The following is an 18,218-nucleotide window of genomic DNA, read 5'->3' as shown; positions in this document are numbered from 1 at the left end:
TTGAAACGCTGTGGACACACGAGTAGGTGTATAAACGACGCCGCTGACAGCACTCACTATGATGCGCCCCTTATTGCCTTTCAAGTTATGAGAGGGACGTTTTTCACCTCGACAGTGTTGATATAGTTTGTGTGGCCTCACGCACATTATGTGCAGCCGTTACGCCGCCCAATACAAGCAATTTATCGCACTGTTATAGATTTGGTGGCAGTCATCGGAAACATATTGGCTCAAGAAACAGCCCTTTGTACGGGACCTTGATCTTATGAAGGAGCCATGTTGCAAATGACTGATATTGTGATATATTTGACGATGAAACAATGTTTGTGTTATATATTATTAGGTTATTGCTGTTGTAGCTTTTTGTAGTTGTAGTTTTTTGTAATTATTGTATGAATATCTAAATGGTAGAAATTTCACCAACACCTGTTGATAAAGTTATTGTAGGGAGACATGATGAAATGGAAATCCTTTATTCATAAGTCGTAAAAAACCCAAGACATGACATTTTTCCTTTATGCTTCAGAATAGTACAATCTGACGGGAGGCAATATACTTAACTTACTCGTATATTTAGTTAAATAATTGATATGTATTCCTATAAAATAAAAAATGATTTTCTAGGGCTGTTATCATTATTAAGGACTATTTAAGCTTATTTCGTACACTCCCCGTATAGATAAAGTCTGCTATGTCCATTAGGTACTGTTTATATTTGCATCTCATCAATCTCAAGCACTATATTAATGATACACCTATTACGTTGATTGTTCCTGCGGCCGCCCAGAAATCTTCCGACAGGCGGAAAACTGTGATGTAGTGCGAAATCCGATTAATTTGCGAAACATGCTTCTGGGACAATAACGTTTGAACACATTCCCATGTTGGTTCTGTCTCTTGTTTCCGCAACTTGTCTCGAGTTGGATACACGAAGCGAATAATAATTACTAATTGAATCTATTAAGCTTCCCCTTCGCTGTTACAAACATATCAACATTAGTTTGTTACCGAGACAAAGTTAGGAATGTTTAAATCTAATGTTGATTATATTAGATTGGAATAGATTTTGCATGCTCACTTAAAATTGAGCACTTGAAATTGTATATTTATATTACAGACTTTTGTCTATCATTTGAAAAATTATAGAAAATCGTAATATTTATATTTTAGTTAATCGATAAACGAGTAGTTTTATAGGCAAAAACACATCAACTTATAATTTGGTTGTGATCGAATTGAAAACAATTGGCTTATATAATTTTCACCTACCTACCTATTATTAATATTAACATTGATGATCATAAGATAATGAGATATTAAGCATCGATTTAAACGCAATAATCGTCATTCACGCCCGTAGCACACCTCCGCTGCAGAACTGTAACAGCGGAACCGCAGTAGTTTCGCTCTGTCTTGTCCCGTGTACGAGAAGCGGAACAGTAGCGAAACTGCCTGTTCTAACACATACATCTAACTATTTTTTATCTCTTTCTTCGCGCGGTTTCGCCGATCTCTTCTAACGCCAGCCACACTACCGCACTCACGCCGCTATTTGTTTGCGGTGCCGCATTGTTTTCGCGCGTGTTTGTCAAAACCGACAAAAATAAAACGCGGAACTACATTGTTTTTGTAAAAGAGTATGTAAATCATCGAAAGGGGTCATTCTAAAAATATAGGTATAGAAACGATCTTCATGGGACTCGAGTTCTTTACATAGTAGGTTTTCTCCTAATTTCTTTCTTTTTTTATTAATCTCATGCACCCAAATTCTACGAGTTTTATGTCTTTTCAAAGTTAAAGTCCACAATAATATTTCTTCTTCCTCTGACTCCGATAACGACGACATTTCGCTTCGATCGTTGCTTCTTGACCACATTCTTGACTGACTCGCATGAGGTTTCGCCGATGCCGGTTCCACTAATCAAACTACACTTGATCACAGCGGAATTCATCTAGCGGTTCCGCGGTCATGGTATCGCAGCGGAGGTGTGCTACGGGCGTCATATGAGAGCAGCCTTTAAACATGACGTTTTTATAACATTATTCACGTTAACGCCCCTCATTTATACACCGTTTATTTGGTAACGAATTTACCTTTGTTTTGTTTTAGTTATTTAATCATTCACGTGTTCGCGTCCATTAAATAATTGGATGAACTCAATACAAACAGTATCTTTATCAAGCATATTAATGATTCAGTATTTCCGAGCTAGAGATATCTTAATGTTTACATTAGTGAAAGCTCGTGAATTATGTACAAATAAAATGATAAAATGAATGTTTAGTATAGTCGAGAGTTTACTGTGTGTGATCGTTAGAATGGCTGATGATAAAATGTTCTCGAGTAAATATCGCAAACGAGGCTTTGATAAAATAAATAAGCATTCAACAAGCAAAGCGCCTAGCTTTACGGGAATCACCTGAACCAGCCGTGCATCAAGGCCAGGCTTTTATTAGACAGAGTGCACACGATATACGTAAGGCTGCTCGTAATAAATTCAGAAAACGATGCAATGTTTCTAACTGCACGAAAAACTTGAAGCCGAGGGCTTTCTTTACATAACTATACTCCGAGTTCTAGTTAAGACGTTGTGACACTGTCTTTGAGACGGGACTTATTTAATTAATATCTTAAGAAAGAAATCTAGCTAACTTAATGCATTTTAAATAATATTATTATTTATGTTGATGAATGACATGACGTACTTAATTTAACTTTTTCTTGGATGAAGGAGAAGCATCTTAGTTTATACATTTCAATGTGAAATAACTTCAGTAATTCAATTCAAATAGGAATATTCGCAATGAAACTTCCGTGCTATTATTCAAAGCAGGTAAGTTCACACTTCTAAACCTAATCGGCACAGCTTAAAATCAGTGACCTACCAATCCGTGCTTCTTAAAGCCCAGTTATTACACCCACAATGGCTATGCAAATGATTGTGTGGGTGAATAGCACACAAGCAATGCTAATGAACGCTCAGCTGTTATGATTACCGATGCCGATGCGGTGCGGTTTTGTCGCCGAACGCTGACGCGCAGGAAGTTGCAAATGTATGATTGTGAATGGAAAAAGTACACGATTATCATGTAGGGACATTGTAATTCACTGCGAGAGGTTACTATACGATATAGGTACTATACCGTTACCCTAAGCGTCCTTATTATAGTAGATGGGGTCTTCGTTGCTTAGTTTTCTCTTTGTTGTTATTTTGCAATGATGTATTTTTGGATGATTTCATTCTAGGAAACATAATATTATATTTTATACGTACATTACAACAGCCTCTAAATAATTTAATTATTAGTAGCAATTATAAACTTGGTATTGGGTTTCATATAAAATGTATGAATACCTTCTTTAATTTGATTAAATGTGCGCTGGGAGTTGGGAGTAGATGTTTCCCCTATTCAGATAATTTAATAACCGACCAGTTATATACTTATGTATAGTTACAAGATGAATTTCTAGTTAGCAATTTGATTTGAAGTCTGATTACCTCTACAATATTTAATTTGATTGTTTTTAAGTACCTATTTATTACATTCTTTGCTAAATAACGGAACTCTATGCTATCAACTTATGCCAATATTCGAACTAAATTTGTTTAATAGCTCAGTAACTATTCGCCAACTCCACGTTTATTAGCAACTAGTTCTATTCGTACTTCGTAAACTGGTCTTTAATCTCGTTCAGAAACCGGTCAAGTGCGAGTCGAGTTCGTATAACGAATATTCCAAATTGCTTTTTCTAATCCAACACAGTACACGTGTAACTGTATTCTAACATTTATTTTTCACCAAAAGCTTATATACTGACAATTTAGTATTCAGACTTTTGTTCAGTTGAGTTAATTAAACAGAGGTGGAGAAAAATCCTGCCATATTTTTGACTAGTATTAACAAATTGTGTAAAATTGGTTTATGGTCGGTAGATGGATTTATTTAATGTGTAAAAATAATGTATCGTGTGATTGAAAAAGACGAATTCGTGAATTTGTCATAACTGCAACACTCTTTCGTACTTTCATCAGTTAGACTTTCATAGTTATTTCTATGACATGTCGCACATTCTTCCACATTTCAGGTTTTGAAAGATTTTTTCTTTGGTCGAATCTCGTAATGATTATTAATTGTAATTTTCTTAAATTTCAAAGAGTATTAACGAGCCAAAGGAAGCAATTCTCGTCTATTTGAGTAGCAGTCGTTAAATTCTGTTGTCATGCCGGAATAGGTACCCACCTCAAAATTTGATTATGTCAGTTCGTTGAACAAGCAACTACAATGCATTGCACCGGTTAAGTGAAATAAACAGAATTACAAGACAAAGTCTCTTGTTATTGTAGGTATTAATGTTATTATCTCAAATCTTATCCGCATCGAGTTTCCTTATTGCGATTAGTTTATTGAGATATTCTGTATCTTATTGGATCTTGGTTTACGCGTAAATAGGTTAACCGTTTTGTATATTAGGATAGTTGATAATTATAGCAGAAAATACAACAAACGATATTTATCTTTGTTTTTTTTATTACAATCATTAATATTTTGTATAACTAGTGTTAAATGGTAATGGATAAACACGGTAGGTCCTCTTCTCGGCTTAACATGTACATTATTAACGTTATGTGGCTTCGTAAATATTATATACAAATATTGTATGAAAAAATGTTGTAGTTGTTGAACTTGAAGAGCTTACATACTTCGCCCAATTTTTTTATTAAAGCGCTGGCTCGCTGTTGTTGCTATTGTTTTGTCAATCTTTGAAACCGCAGGGAACTAGTGTGTATAAAAATATGTATGTGGGTTTCACTCCAATGCGTGCTGTGGAACGCAAGTAAGAATAGAATAGTGGTTCAATTATCTTCAACGGGCATATTTGTTAAAATATTATCGCGTTTCGTATGTGAAGTGGTCCTAGACCTTTTACCCTTTAGTAATTCTACCCGCATCTCAAAACGAAATTGGAAACTTCTCTATTACTAAAATAGTAAGGTCTGTTTTTACAATAATATGGATGTATATCTGTAAAGTTATTACGAGAAAAAAATGAAGTAAAAAATAATAGATATAAATCATAAAACTTAATTGCTTAAAAAATATTAATTTTTTCTGTATTAAAAATAAATAGATACTTTAGTTTATATTTCCTATTAGAAGAATGCCCAATAAATGATGTGCCTATTATTAAGTACACACGAAGAAAAATGGCGCTTCAAAGAAATATGTTCTCTGAATCACTTATAGGTAAATTTATAAGCACACAAAATCTTGAATTATTCCAAATGACATTAAGGATTTTGGAACTCGTGATGAAGCAAACGTTTCCAAAGATGAAATTTCGTTATGACAATATGCTTAATGGTTCTATAAATATGCGACCTCGTCTGCGACTCCGTAATAGGCTTTGCTGATTGCAAATTGTGCTTACAGCTGAATACAAATTGTAAGCGAATTCCCTTCTAAGGTAATTTGCGAATAAGGAATTGACCTAAAGCAGATTTCGAGGCTTCAATTCATTGTTACGAAAACTAGGCATCGGATATCGAAGCTTTATATTACATTTTTTTCTGTTTTGATAAAATATAATAATCAAGATTTTTCTAGTTAACTTTAGTCAAGTTTTATGAATTATTGTATTTGAATAGTATTTTTAGATGAAGGACAAACCAGGTAAGCTATTTGCAGAAAGCCGCCCACGCTTTGCCATTATAATATTATAAGTTACTGAAGTTTAACAACAGGTTTTAGAGATTAAAAAAATGTATACTTAGGTACTCTAATTAAATATTTATGGATGTCAGAGGGCTTAAACAATTATAATTTTAACTTGACATTAACGTTTAACAGTTAGACTTTATTATATCTCATGAAAAATAACACAATTTTAATATTTAATCTGTAACAAATACGAATACCATAATATATGAATAGCTTACTTAATTTATTCCTACAAACCCTTCCAAACCCCAAATTACAATTTTACGCTAGCTGAAATAGGTATGTATCCATGGTTTACATGGGAACTTCAGAAACCTTGTTACGTATTATGATCCTCGTTGCTCGTTATCTAATTCTATAATATATCATAGAAAAACAAAATATCATGGTCTATAATTTGCATTTAGAAAATAAAAAAAACACCGTACAACATTCACAAGTCGCGTATTTTACCGAATTCAAAAGTAGGTTCTACGGCAAAATAAAGTGTTCAAAAGAAGGTTGAGGTTAGAGTTTGCGATTTGAGGTTAATTTACATAAAATTCAACTTCTTGAGCTGATATTTTGTGGGAGATACTTTTCCGGTGCAGCCTGCAGCAATGCTCGACCTATTCTCAAAAAGAAAGTTTTTAAAGTTTAAGGGACACTTTAGAAGTGGTCCATCGAACGGGTGTTTTGAATTCATTCGAATACGAAAAACTTATAAAAAGTTTGGTGCGTGCGTGACACATAAATTTCAGTTTTATTATGTAGGATTAGGATTTAAAATTACAATTATTTTGTAAAAAACATCGTTAAGCCTACCTGATCGTATTTTTTATTTTCCTGTATTGAGTTTTAATCAAAATCTACACAATCTTATGTACAAGTATGCAGATTAAAGTGTTTTATAAAATTGTTATAAAAAGTTTAGCATAAATTGTTTATTATGCATTAATCATAACAAAAAGACATATTTTAACTACTTCTCTGCATTTAATTTAAATTCCATATTACGACGATAAAATATCAAAGTAACAAAAAGGGAACTATAGATAATGACCACGTAAAACCTACGGGTATATTAACAAGATTGGATTATGTGATTGCCCATCATGTTCTCAGTGTGTGTTCTAGACAGTATGTATATCTGATTAAATGCCTTCTCAAGCGTGATTGCGACCCTTGGCCTGTCCGATACAGGTATCAGCCTGATAAGTATGTAAATTGTGCTACTAATGTATATTAATATTTTATGATAATTACAGCAAGTTTGCGCCGGCCAATAATGCAAATCAATCGTAATAATAGATAGCTATGCAATTATGGACTAAATACTAACTACTAATAAATTTTATTCCAGTATTGTTTTATACAACTTAGGGCCGATTTTTCAATGCTTGGATAAAACTTATCCGTCCAATAAAGTATTAGGTACACGATAATATTAAAATGTCACGTAAACTGTCAAATACGGGCAATTAGAATACTTTTTAAAATGGTAGTTTTATACATTATTCGACGAATAAGTTTCATCCAAGCATTGAAAAATCGGCCCTAAGTTGTATAAAACAATACTGTAATAAAATTTATTATTCACAATTTTTACTTTAAAATAATAATTATGAAGACTGGACTAATTTAAAAACGTTTCGCCCGAACAGGGACTTGAACCCTGGACCCTTGGATTAAAAGTCCAATGCTCTACCAACTGAGCTATCCGGGCTGCGTAGTCGCTAATAAATTTCAGATACATTTGAATGAAAATAAGTCCTAACTTAGCGTAAAAAAATAATTAGAATATTAGGTAATTAATTGCATTTTTTATGATACCAATACACATGTTTAATGCTTTCTATATTTTTTTGTAGTACCTAAGAAAGATTAATTTGACATTGTACCTAATAGGTAACCTATGTTCTTTGCGTTTAAAATTTACGAAAACATTAGTTCCTTAACAAGAAAAATTCACATTGTGTTATCGACGTACTATAACGCATTTGAATAGTATAATCGATATAAAACATACTTTTAAATATTTTTGAGATATGAATAAAATAAAATATTGTCGACACGCTAAGAGAATACCTAGAAGTAGGTACCAATATAAATTGTATTTAGCTTATGATAATCCCCGTAGAATCCTTATGTTCTTAGAAAATTCAGACGAATGAGTAAAAATACATAATATTATGTGTGTACAAGATAGGCTTAACTCAGAATACAATAACATAAGCTAAGTGTATGGACTAACGCCAGGTAAGGGTTATGTAGATGAAATATTAGGATTAAAATGTAAATGTTTGGGGACTTGAACACTCATGCTATACCTTCAATCTACATATGTCGCATTCCTAGAAACAATGAATTAAACTTAAATTGTTTTTCATTATGCAATTATTGTTTCTTGTAGTTCTATGTATATGTCGTGGCCATATCGTAGATTTGCTCATTTCATGAAATGGCCAACATAGTTTGGCCAGATCGTTAAATCGTCAACGTTTCACGATTTGGTCATCGACATTTGGCCAGATCGTATAAAATATCTTAGAAAGTCAATAAAACATTAAAAAATTCAGAATATTTTAAGAACTTGTTTATTGTCATTTAAGTTAGTGCCGCGGTAGTGCCGGCCGCGGCGAATACCAGAAGCGAATGGTTTTTTCAATAGAAAACAGTTAGGTTAGGTTAGGTTAGACTGTAATAAACAACGCACGAGCCGAGCGAGCAAAGCGAGCGTGCCGCGGCAGCGGCCGGCGAGTGCCAGAAGCGAATCGCTTTTTAAAAAAGAAACAAAAATGGTCGCATTTCGTGAAATGGCCATCCACGTTTGGCCAGATCGACGATCCGGCCAAATGTGGATGACCAAATCGTGAAACGTTGACAATTTAACGATCTGGCCAAACTAAATTGGCCATTTCATGAAATGAGCAAATCTACGATATGGCCACGACACATACAATTCTCAAGCCTATTAAGCTCAAATAAATTAAAGTCTGCATATATTGCAATATACAAATTGTGGAATATATTTAGTCGGTCAATTCAAAAGTGTGAAGATATAAAATGAACCTTAATTTTCTTGTTTGGCTCATTTTACATCACTATTCGATGAATAGCTGAAAACGCTGCAGAATAATATTTCGTTACGTTTCATTTTTTATTTTATTACGCTTTACAAAAACAAAAGCAATGGAAACTACGAAAAGAATTTACGAAAGAAAAAGGCGACACCTTTTCTCAATGACTATCTAAAAATTGACAATTTGCAGACTAACTACGCAGTGTAACGCAAAAAGAAATATAATTGTATAATCGTATTGTTAATTTCGTCACATTCAAAATGGGAATGGTTGGTGGACCCATCAACTAAGAAAATAAGAAGAAGGGATTGGTGAGATTTTTATTTCTTAGTAAATTTTAATACCTAAGGATTTTCTTTATCAACATGCTTATTTAATATTTTTTATATTTTAAAACAACCAGCATATCATATTATAGAAAAAATTTTAGGTACCTACAATTGAAGATATACTACTGGCTTCCCCGTTGCAGTTGTTTTGTCCTATTGCCCCTTTTTCGTATTTTCTCTCCATAAGAACCTTCTTTGTGACCTAACAAAATATGTTAGAAAAATTAGAAGCAAATAAAATGCTAAGATGATTCACTATTCTTAAGAAGTATTTGGAAGATATTATGAAAACATAAAACATCTCGTAACACTAATGATTTATGATTCCCAATTATTTCAGAATTACAGAAAAAAATTATGTATAAAATTATTATTTTTCTTACGTAAAATTGTATAAATCATATTATTTTATTCCAGCGTAGACATAATTATAATAAATAGGTCGGTAAGTATATGAGGAAGGTCTTCTAGTATGAAACTTAAAGATTTGACGCAATTCTGAAAAAAAGATCTCCGCGTTTGGTCAAACTAGCCTTTTCTTATTTCTCACACGTTGAAAGTATTTCAGAAATAAATTTTATTGTACCTAATGGTAAAGTGACGACAGGCGGTCACGATCGCGATGTGCCTTTGATCAGCGCTATGTCAAACGCTTGTCAAAACACGTCAATTTTCCTTCTCCCGTTGTATACCATTCGACGTTATTGGATTCCGAGACATCAGCCGTTTCAATAAAAGCATCATTACGTTTTCGCCTTCTCTTTTTTCTTAATAGTTATGTAGCCACTTTTATTTTATTTCGCTCCACGTTTCGTTATTCTACGCGAGTGCTAAAAATGTGCCTCGGTATTCTTAGTAATCATCCTTAATTTTAATGATGCAGACATTGAGATAATATTAATAATGGAGACGATACCGCCTACACCACTTATGTTCCACTCAACATACGTCATGTGGCGTAACTGCACTCAGTCGCTTGCTCGCTCATTGGCGCGAACGTCACGCTCATTTTTTATTTGTTTTAAAGTGAAACGCATCAAATATGCCTACGTGTGTGTTACGATATTGCACAAATAATACAAATAATACGGAAAAGTGCAAAGGAATAACTTTTCAATCAGTAAATAACTAGATAATAATTTTTAAAACTTAGTTAGAACAAAATTTTTGGCGGACGACATTTTGCGTCATTTGTCATAGATAAAAAATTTAAGATATGACATTGGGCATGAAATAAGTGTTGTTAGTAATATTTGCTGGCGTATATTTTTATAGTATAAAATAATAATTTTACATATTTAGAAAAGCATAGACTGGTTGTTAATTGAAAAAAGGTGAAATCATGAAATATGAAAATCAATTACTTAATCACCAATTTTTTTTTTGTTAATTGATTTTAATCAATTTTAATTGATATTGTATAAGCTACTGACTTGAACGTATAATTGAATTATTATTTATTTATCTGCACTAATATTATAAAGAGGAAAACTTTGTTTGTTTGTTTGATTGTAATAAATAGGCTCATAAACTATTGGACCGATTTTGATGAAATTTGGCACAGACAATCTTTAGACCCTGAGAAAAAACATAGGCTACTTTTTATTGCGAAATATGTACCACGGGCGAAGCCGGGGCGGACCGCTAGTTCAGAGATTAATATTTTTTCTATTCAAGGTTTCCATGTCTGGGCCGTGAAGAAAGGGAAAAATGGGTAAAATTTGTCCAAAACAACCGCAGTGAAGAAACCTGGTTACCATCCGATAGAACTTGCGTCTGTTCATTGCATTTTCGCGATGAGGATAAATATACCACAAAAGCGGGAAGGCGTATTCTAAAGAAGTCTGATGTTCCTTGTATTGATGTTAGTAATAATAATAAAATTTTACGGATTTGTATAGGTAACAAATAAAATATTATTTTAGCCATCACTAACATTATTATTATTATATTTATTTTAGCCGAAGGTGTGCTACAATAGTACTGGAACAATACAAGCAATTTCTGAGCCGGGAACATGTTCTGAGGATGATGGACTAAATATAAATAAACACAATTTTTACACGGCTTTTATTTTTTTTCTAAAAAAGGCTCAATTTGTAAGGAATGAAACTTCCCATAGCCCTGATTGAACCTCCTCATCCTATATTATATGCCAGATATTGTTAGCCCCGCGTAGTAAAGTCAGTTTATATCTAAAATAAATTTTAAGTAAGTACAAAGAAAATTTCAAGTCAACGTGCATGTAAGGAGTGGCACCCAATAAAATAGACAGAAAGAAACAAAGTGTCGCCTCTATAGCGGTGAGTCAGTGACATCGCATAATCTATGACTGTCTAGCCGTCATTCGCGCGCCCCGCGCCGCCATCTTGGCGCACAGATTTTGTTCGTGGTGTCTACTCCATTATTAATATTATCTCAATGGATGCAGATTGCTTTTTATGAAAGACATTTTTGTTTATTATCGCCGTTGAATTAATGAAACATTGGTGCTAGAAAATGTTTATATTTTAAATGTTTACATTTCTTGGTAATATTTGACTACTAACGAGCTGTAACGTCATTATTCAAATCCATTCATGTATTTGTTAGTTTGTTTGCATTTATTTCATGTATACAAACGGAACCACTTTATGATATGATATTTGTGTCTAGAGATAGCTGGGAGGTTAGAGAGTGACATAAGCTACTTTTAACCATAATGAATCATCTCATTTCCATGGAAAATGCAGTCTTTTACAACGCGGGCGAAATCGCGGGCGGAAACATAGTACCCTGTCTCTCTATCTAAATCTGAGCATTTAAATGTGATTGTAGAATAAAAAAAACATAAATAATACATAAATAAATAAACAAAAAATAATACATGAAACCTGTAAACGCAATTGTAGGTACTTTTTGGGCACTCATATAAAAGCTCGATACTTATTGAATTATTTATTTCAATATAGTGAATGTTAAAGTACGAATTGCAATTAAATTACTGCTTTTTCGAATATTTGAATGAAATTTAACAATGGCATTAAATCAAAAGAAAAAAATGAAATAAATATAAATTCACAACGCGCATGGAAATTTAATCGTAGTATTGTATTGCATGCAAAATAAATTAAGACTCGAATATGATTCGATGTAGATTAAGTTTAAGGCGAGCGTATCTCGATAAGTATATTCAAATAGAGCAATCAGATATTCAGTGTATATGGTCTATTTCGCTGCAAGGATTTGCGCAATGCAAATGCGATTCAATAAAGATCTTTATCTCGATAGACTGCAGATGCGACTTAAGATTCATTCCGCTCGCGGCGCTCATGAAATTAAATGACGATTCCATGGGGACAGTTGTTACGTCCAGCTCTGATTTCAGTCTGCAAATCGCATCTTTGTAGTGTTATGTGCGACTATTGTACGGAAAGCGCGACGTTCAATATTCATCAAGTAACTTAAAGTCGAGCGCTTTGCTCCGAGTCGGCGCTTAAAACGGCCATTACTATAATGGCATCTGTGTTTGTCTATTACGAGGTCACAACTAGTATGGTTCGTAATTGCAATAACAATGAACTCGGCCCGAGGCGACCATATCGTGGTTACAGCGATTTGTTGTTAACACGTTAACGAGATGGTATTTAAACTTGCGTATGGACTAACTTCGCATGAGAATATTATGTATTTCTTATTGCAGTGTATACCTTTCCACGGCAATTGTCTTAGGTATTTGATATTGATATCGATACAATTGAAAAAATAGGCCTTTCTTTGCATATAAAAACTTACTTGGGCACATTCGATAAATAATTTGAGAATTATTATAAACTGTTAGATCTATCAGTCTACAGATATTATAGTACTATACTAATGACTACTAATAACTACTTCTTCACTAGAGGATATTAGTAGTCCCTTCATTTTTCACCTATCATTAAGTACCTATCAAAACCTAATGGTACATAATTAAAACACAAAACGTTTACATTCGAAAATTCTACGAAATGTGAACTGTAAATAAATTATAAACGCTTGTTTCTGTTAATTGCGTGACACAGAAACTAGTTTCGCGAAGCATTAATTCTGTGAGGCGTCTAATTGTAAACTTTAGTATATGTTAAATTGTGCCTAAATATAAGGATGCACGCTATCTCTCCTATTGTAGGGATAATTACCGTGGCCGCCAATTACCTAAGCATAACCACGCGATCCAACAATAAGCTAGGGTATTCTAGCCTAATCTACTCAAACACAACTAGCAATATAATCATTGTTATAGCTAACATAACATTAGAAATGCTAAATGCGCAATTAGGCACTATTAACTATACTTTTGTCAACTATAGATTGGAAATTGATAATTTGCATATGGCATTACTGGGGCTGATTAGATAATTATAATCTAAACGTTTGAGGGTTAACTTTAAACACATGTATACTAGAGGTGAATAATTCAAAGCTTGAATATAAATAATGCGATAAGCGTACATTTACGTATTATGCGTTAATTTTATCGACTTCTTTTTTGTAACTTAATTATTTAAACACATACAAAATATCATTTACTTAATATAATATTTCATTAAAATAACTGAAACCTATCTTATGCAGATGGTTTAAATCGGTTGCCCGACGGGTGCCGATGGGTCAATATCATGGCTTATACAAACATACTATATAATATTTTATAAAAAAATAACTTAATAATTTTTTTCTTAGAAACATCTTATACCTATAAGAACAATGAGTATGCAACCTACATTTCCAAGCTTGATGTTTGTGTTTGCTGTTTTATTCCATTACGAAATCGAATATAAGTTATCGTGTAACAATGTTGCAGAGGCGACTGCAGTCCCGAGGCGATATATTGCGATGCAAAACCATTGTATTTCAATCCTTTCTTAAACTCGTCTAACTCATACAAGTTTTGCATCAAACTTATACGGAGTTTATACTTTTTCACTCAAGCGTTTATATGGATTATTGTTTCTTTATTGATACCACTGCAAAATGTTTCAAACAAGCAAACCATTTATGAAATTTTGCCTTGATTTAATGTCAAAAATTTCACCGTATAAAAAGTTGAACCGATGAACTTTTCCAGCTTAACGTTCATTTGAATTCGGGTCACGTGACGTGATATAACGTATGGCAATCCTAAATTAAAAAGGGCTGTAACACCGCGGAAAGGAGATTAACTATGAGAGTCTGATCCGGATTGTTCAATATTCATTGCACAACAGGAAAAAGTCCATATGTTATTATATAAGTACCGTACGCCGTACGCTTTGCCATTATAAAATATTCTTTGAAATTAAACTTTGAAGCATATTGGTGCCGCAAAAATGATTAAAAATAAATGTGAATGAATGTGTAAAGAAATGTTAAATATGGAAATTATAACACTGATGATAAACGAAATATTTGTAGATGGTATAGTAAGCGGGAGCTCTAAAACTTGTGTCAAGATTAGAAGTACTAGAACTTATTTTTTCATTTATTAAAACAAAAAGATGTGTGATTTTAAATAATTATGGAGAAACGCCTCAGCATCTTAGTGCAATACAAAAAGTAATTCTGGATGTCGTGTAGATAAATTTGTAGAAAAATATATCAGCAATCATTACTTTAATATATCAATTTTTCACTGTTAGAATTACCACTATTGAAAATACCTAACCGCAAAGCACTTTACTAACTAATAAATTACGTGTGAACGTGCCTGTTTCCAAAATCAAAATTTATAACCATATTCCCATAGAAATTTAATCCACTCGTTCCACGAAAGCCGGGCATAATAAAGAGCAATTTTATTTGAAGCCCTCCATCTTTTCCTACGATAAAAACTGTCATTTGTCTCACACAATAAAGTTTCTGCTAGCATAAGTTCGCTCGCTTCCATTGTCTCCAGTTCATCAATTCGGATCCCGTATTAAGGCAAACAGTGGAAACAATAACAGTTACTTCATATACATACTTATCGTTACTCACTGGCATGGCCTGATAATAGTCACGAGAGCCCAACCGTAGGCGATTTTACAGTCTAATGTTGACTCACATTGAAAATTCATCGTCCCTTCATAATTAATTTTACGCTCACCGATTTAATTTCTGTATTGGTGTCGACATTCGGTTGAGTGATGAGGTTTTATTTTAACAAATAGTCTAAGCCTTATATTGTTTTTAATTTGATATAACATGAACATTTATAGTAAACTATCATAGTAAATATAGTGTTTCAGAAAGAAGTAAAAATGATTATTTAATTCATATTTTTCAAATGATTTAACCTTTATGCTCGCAAAGCAAATAAGCTATTTTTATTCGTGTTAGACAATTACAATACTTTCAATTGCTATGAATATATTTATTTTACATATCTTATTCGAATACATAAGTTACAAATCAGTTTTAGAATTGAAATGTAAAGTTGACAGACAATCGAATCGATGTTTCGCCGCTTCCACTAAATCCATTTGTTGCTGTCCAAGTTTGAGAGAAATAAAAGAAGAACATACAAACTTATTTCTCAGACTGAATACATTATTTGGGTTAGCGCTCAGGTACACTACATCAAAGTCGATGTAAGTAATGTACCTGAATCGGTAGCTTTTCATTAGAAAAGTCGAATGTGATCGTATTTCACATACTTAGTTCTAAAAAAAATTAACACGAACAATTAATGAACTTTCTAGAAAAATATATTTTCAGGCAAATAAACTGTGAAATAGGCAAATGACTACATGGAAAATTCAATGAGTTTTTTTTTTGTAACTATAATATTTTCATGCTTGAAGAAAAAGAGTGGTCGCGTTAGCTATTTTCCAAATTTAAAATATTTATATAATAAAGATGTTCAAGTACAAAGTATTTTTATATGATAGTAACCTTTAGGTGTATACCTGAGATTATGAGGACGTTCACAGGGACGTTGAATTTGGATTGCGTCACACGCCACTAATGTCACCACACCCTCAACGTAGATAAAACTTGTATACGTAGTATATTATTATTAGTCTGTGATAAAACGTATACCTGTATAATAAATTGTACGTTTAAGTTGTAGCACGTTTAAGTTTGTATCTGTGGCATTATAGCTAGATAATAGTTGAACAGATTTTGATTGAGTAACTGTTCAACCGATAAACATTCAATTTTTTCTTCGTTAATGTAACCACCTCTTTTAAATAATTATTTGTAAAGGGTGTATGTAGGCATGGAACCTACATCAAATAATTTTCTCTGTTCTGTTCTCTGTTATCTGTTTAAGTCCATCATAATATAATCTAGATACTATAATGTCTGCTTTTCAACGAATTATTCGCAAATTATATTTCAAACACGAGATATCCATTAACAATGGAAAGTACATTGTTGCCATATCTTGTTATTTCAGTAGAAAAGACATAATAATGTTACAGCAATACGATACCCTTATTATATGACACCGGGATAGCGGCGAGGGTCAGTGAAAATATCTTGCCTACTTCACCTAGTAGGTACCTACCTATATTATAGTAAATTATTGTTTCTATCGTAAGTAAAAGTATGAAAATTTGATTTAATGTTAGTGAGGATATTTAAATTACGAGTAAGTAAACTTATTTGAAAAAAATATTATCATCATCATCATCAGCGTTCCCACTTCTAGGACACAGGACTCCCTGGCCAAGTGCCGAGTGCGGGTTGGTGAAAAAAAATATATTTAGGTACATATTTATATTGAAACGCTACAAGAGTTGAAAGGTGCAATGATCTTACGTTATTATTCTATTATTTACCACTAAGTTCATTCGAATTCTACGCTAATATTTGGACGCTCCAATTTATTGAATATCGCGGAAGAAAAATAATAAAACTTGTAAATAATAAAAAGCGTTTGATAGTAGGTATTTAAAAAAAAATGCTCATCGTGAAGCAAAAAGCAAACTAAGGTCCGACGACTGCAAACCACACTCGCTCAACTCCCCGTAATTAATGTTTGCTCCAATTATAGGATGGGAAAATATTAAAATTATTCACATTCCGTCCCTTTTTTAGTGTCATGGAATATGAAAATTATTTCTAGCTGTAATAAATGTCTTCGTTGTCTTTCTAGACTAAAAATTCATTGAAATATTCATGCGAACATATTCGGAATAGTTTGCTTCGTTCTAACTTATTTCAGCATCTATAGTAATTTATGACTACAAATATGTTTCTCAAGAATAACATTACACGTTTTTTTTTTGTATTTAAACCTGAATTGGTTCAATTTGTAGTGTATGAATTTCCCAAATGGCCGCTCTATAATACATTTTGCTTTTTGATGTTCGCTGACATTTCTATTTACATGAATATAGTGTCTTCTGAGAAACATTTTTGCATCACCTGTTAACTTGTGACAACTTTATACCTACTAAAATTTATAAAGCATCAGGGTTAGCTTAAACATACTTCATTAAGTAATTTAATAAATTGCAAATAAGTATATATTTTTTAATTTATAAAATAAACAATAATAAAATGCAAAGCTAAAACTATCTCAATTCATTCTGAAAATAAATATTGTCATAGCAAACAAATACACAAAAGTTTTTTAACAAACAATGTAATTTTTACCCTGCATGCATAATATAAAATGAATATCTATTTAATGTACCATGTTTATGTTATTTTTAACATAAAAAATGGCAAGTTTACGAAGTTTCAATCTAACGCAGACAGTTGGTGCGGTACGTTTTATCGAAACATTGCATCCCGCTTAGCTTAATGGAGTTTATAGAGAGGTTTCGCTTTAAACTCCTAGAGAGCACTTAGGAAATTTTCTTGACTTACGTCTAGAAATTTCTATTCTCAATTTTAAAGAAATATTTTAAGAGTGATATACCACGAACTTAAACTGCCTCTTGTAAAGTGAAATAGCTTTATGGGTGTAAGGATTCCTGTTTGAGGTGAATAGCTATAAGAAAAAAGCTTATGTTTTTAGAAATGTTTTCCATTGGAGCCTTGTTGTAAATTCTCACCGTACTTATATTTTTCTTTATTATTGTGTTCTTAGTTAGATATATATATACAATTGCAAGGATGGTAAGTTTTATTTGATGAGTTATTATTTCTTTGAATACTTTAGATTATATAT

General features: G+C 32.6%; 1 non-coding gene across 1 annotated transcript; it reads right to left on the bottom strand.

Annotated features, from left to right (window-relative positions):
• Positions 1 to 7,353: 7,353 nt before the first annotated feature.
• On the bottom strand, positions 7,354 to 7,426 carry TRNAK-UUU (transfer RNA lysine (anticodon UUU)). Its single transcript has one exon. It is a non-coding gene; the product is annotated as a tRNA-Lys (tRNA).
• Positions 7,427 to 18,218: the final 10,792 nt, after the last annotated feature.

The sequence above is a fragment of the Colias eurytheme genome, chromosome 8, assembly GCF_061535395.1.
Source record: "Colias eurytheme isolate Ceu_HAF_F1 chromosome 8, ilColEury1 Martin Lab GWU primary, whole genome shotgun sequence".
Classification (NCBI taxonomy): Eukaryota; Metazoa; Arthropoda; class Insecta; order Lepidoptera; family Pieridae; genus Colias; species Colias eurytheme.
The sequence above is the reverse complement of the archived record's forward strand: the minus strand, read 5'-3'. Positions and strand labels throughout refer to the sequence as shown.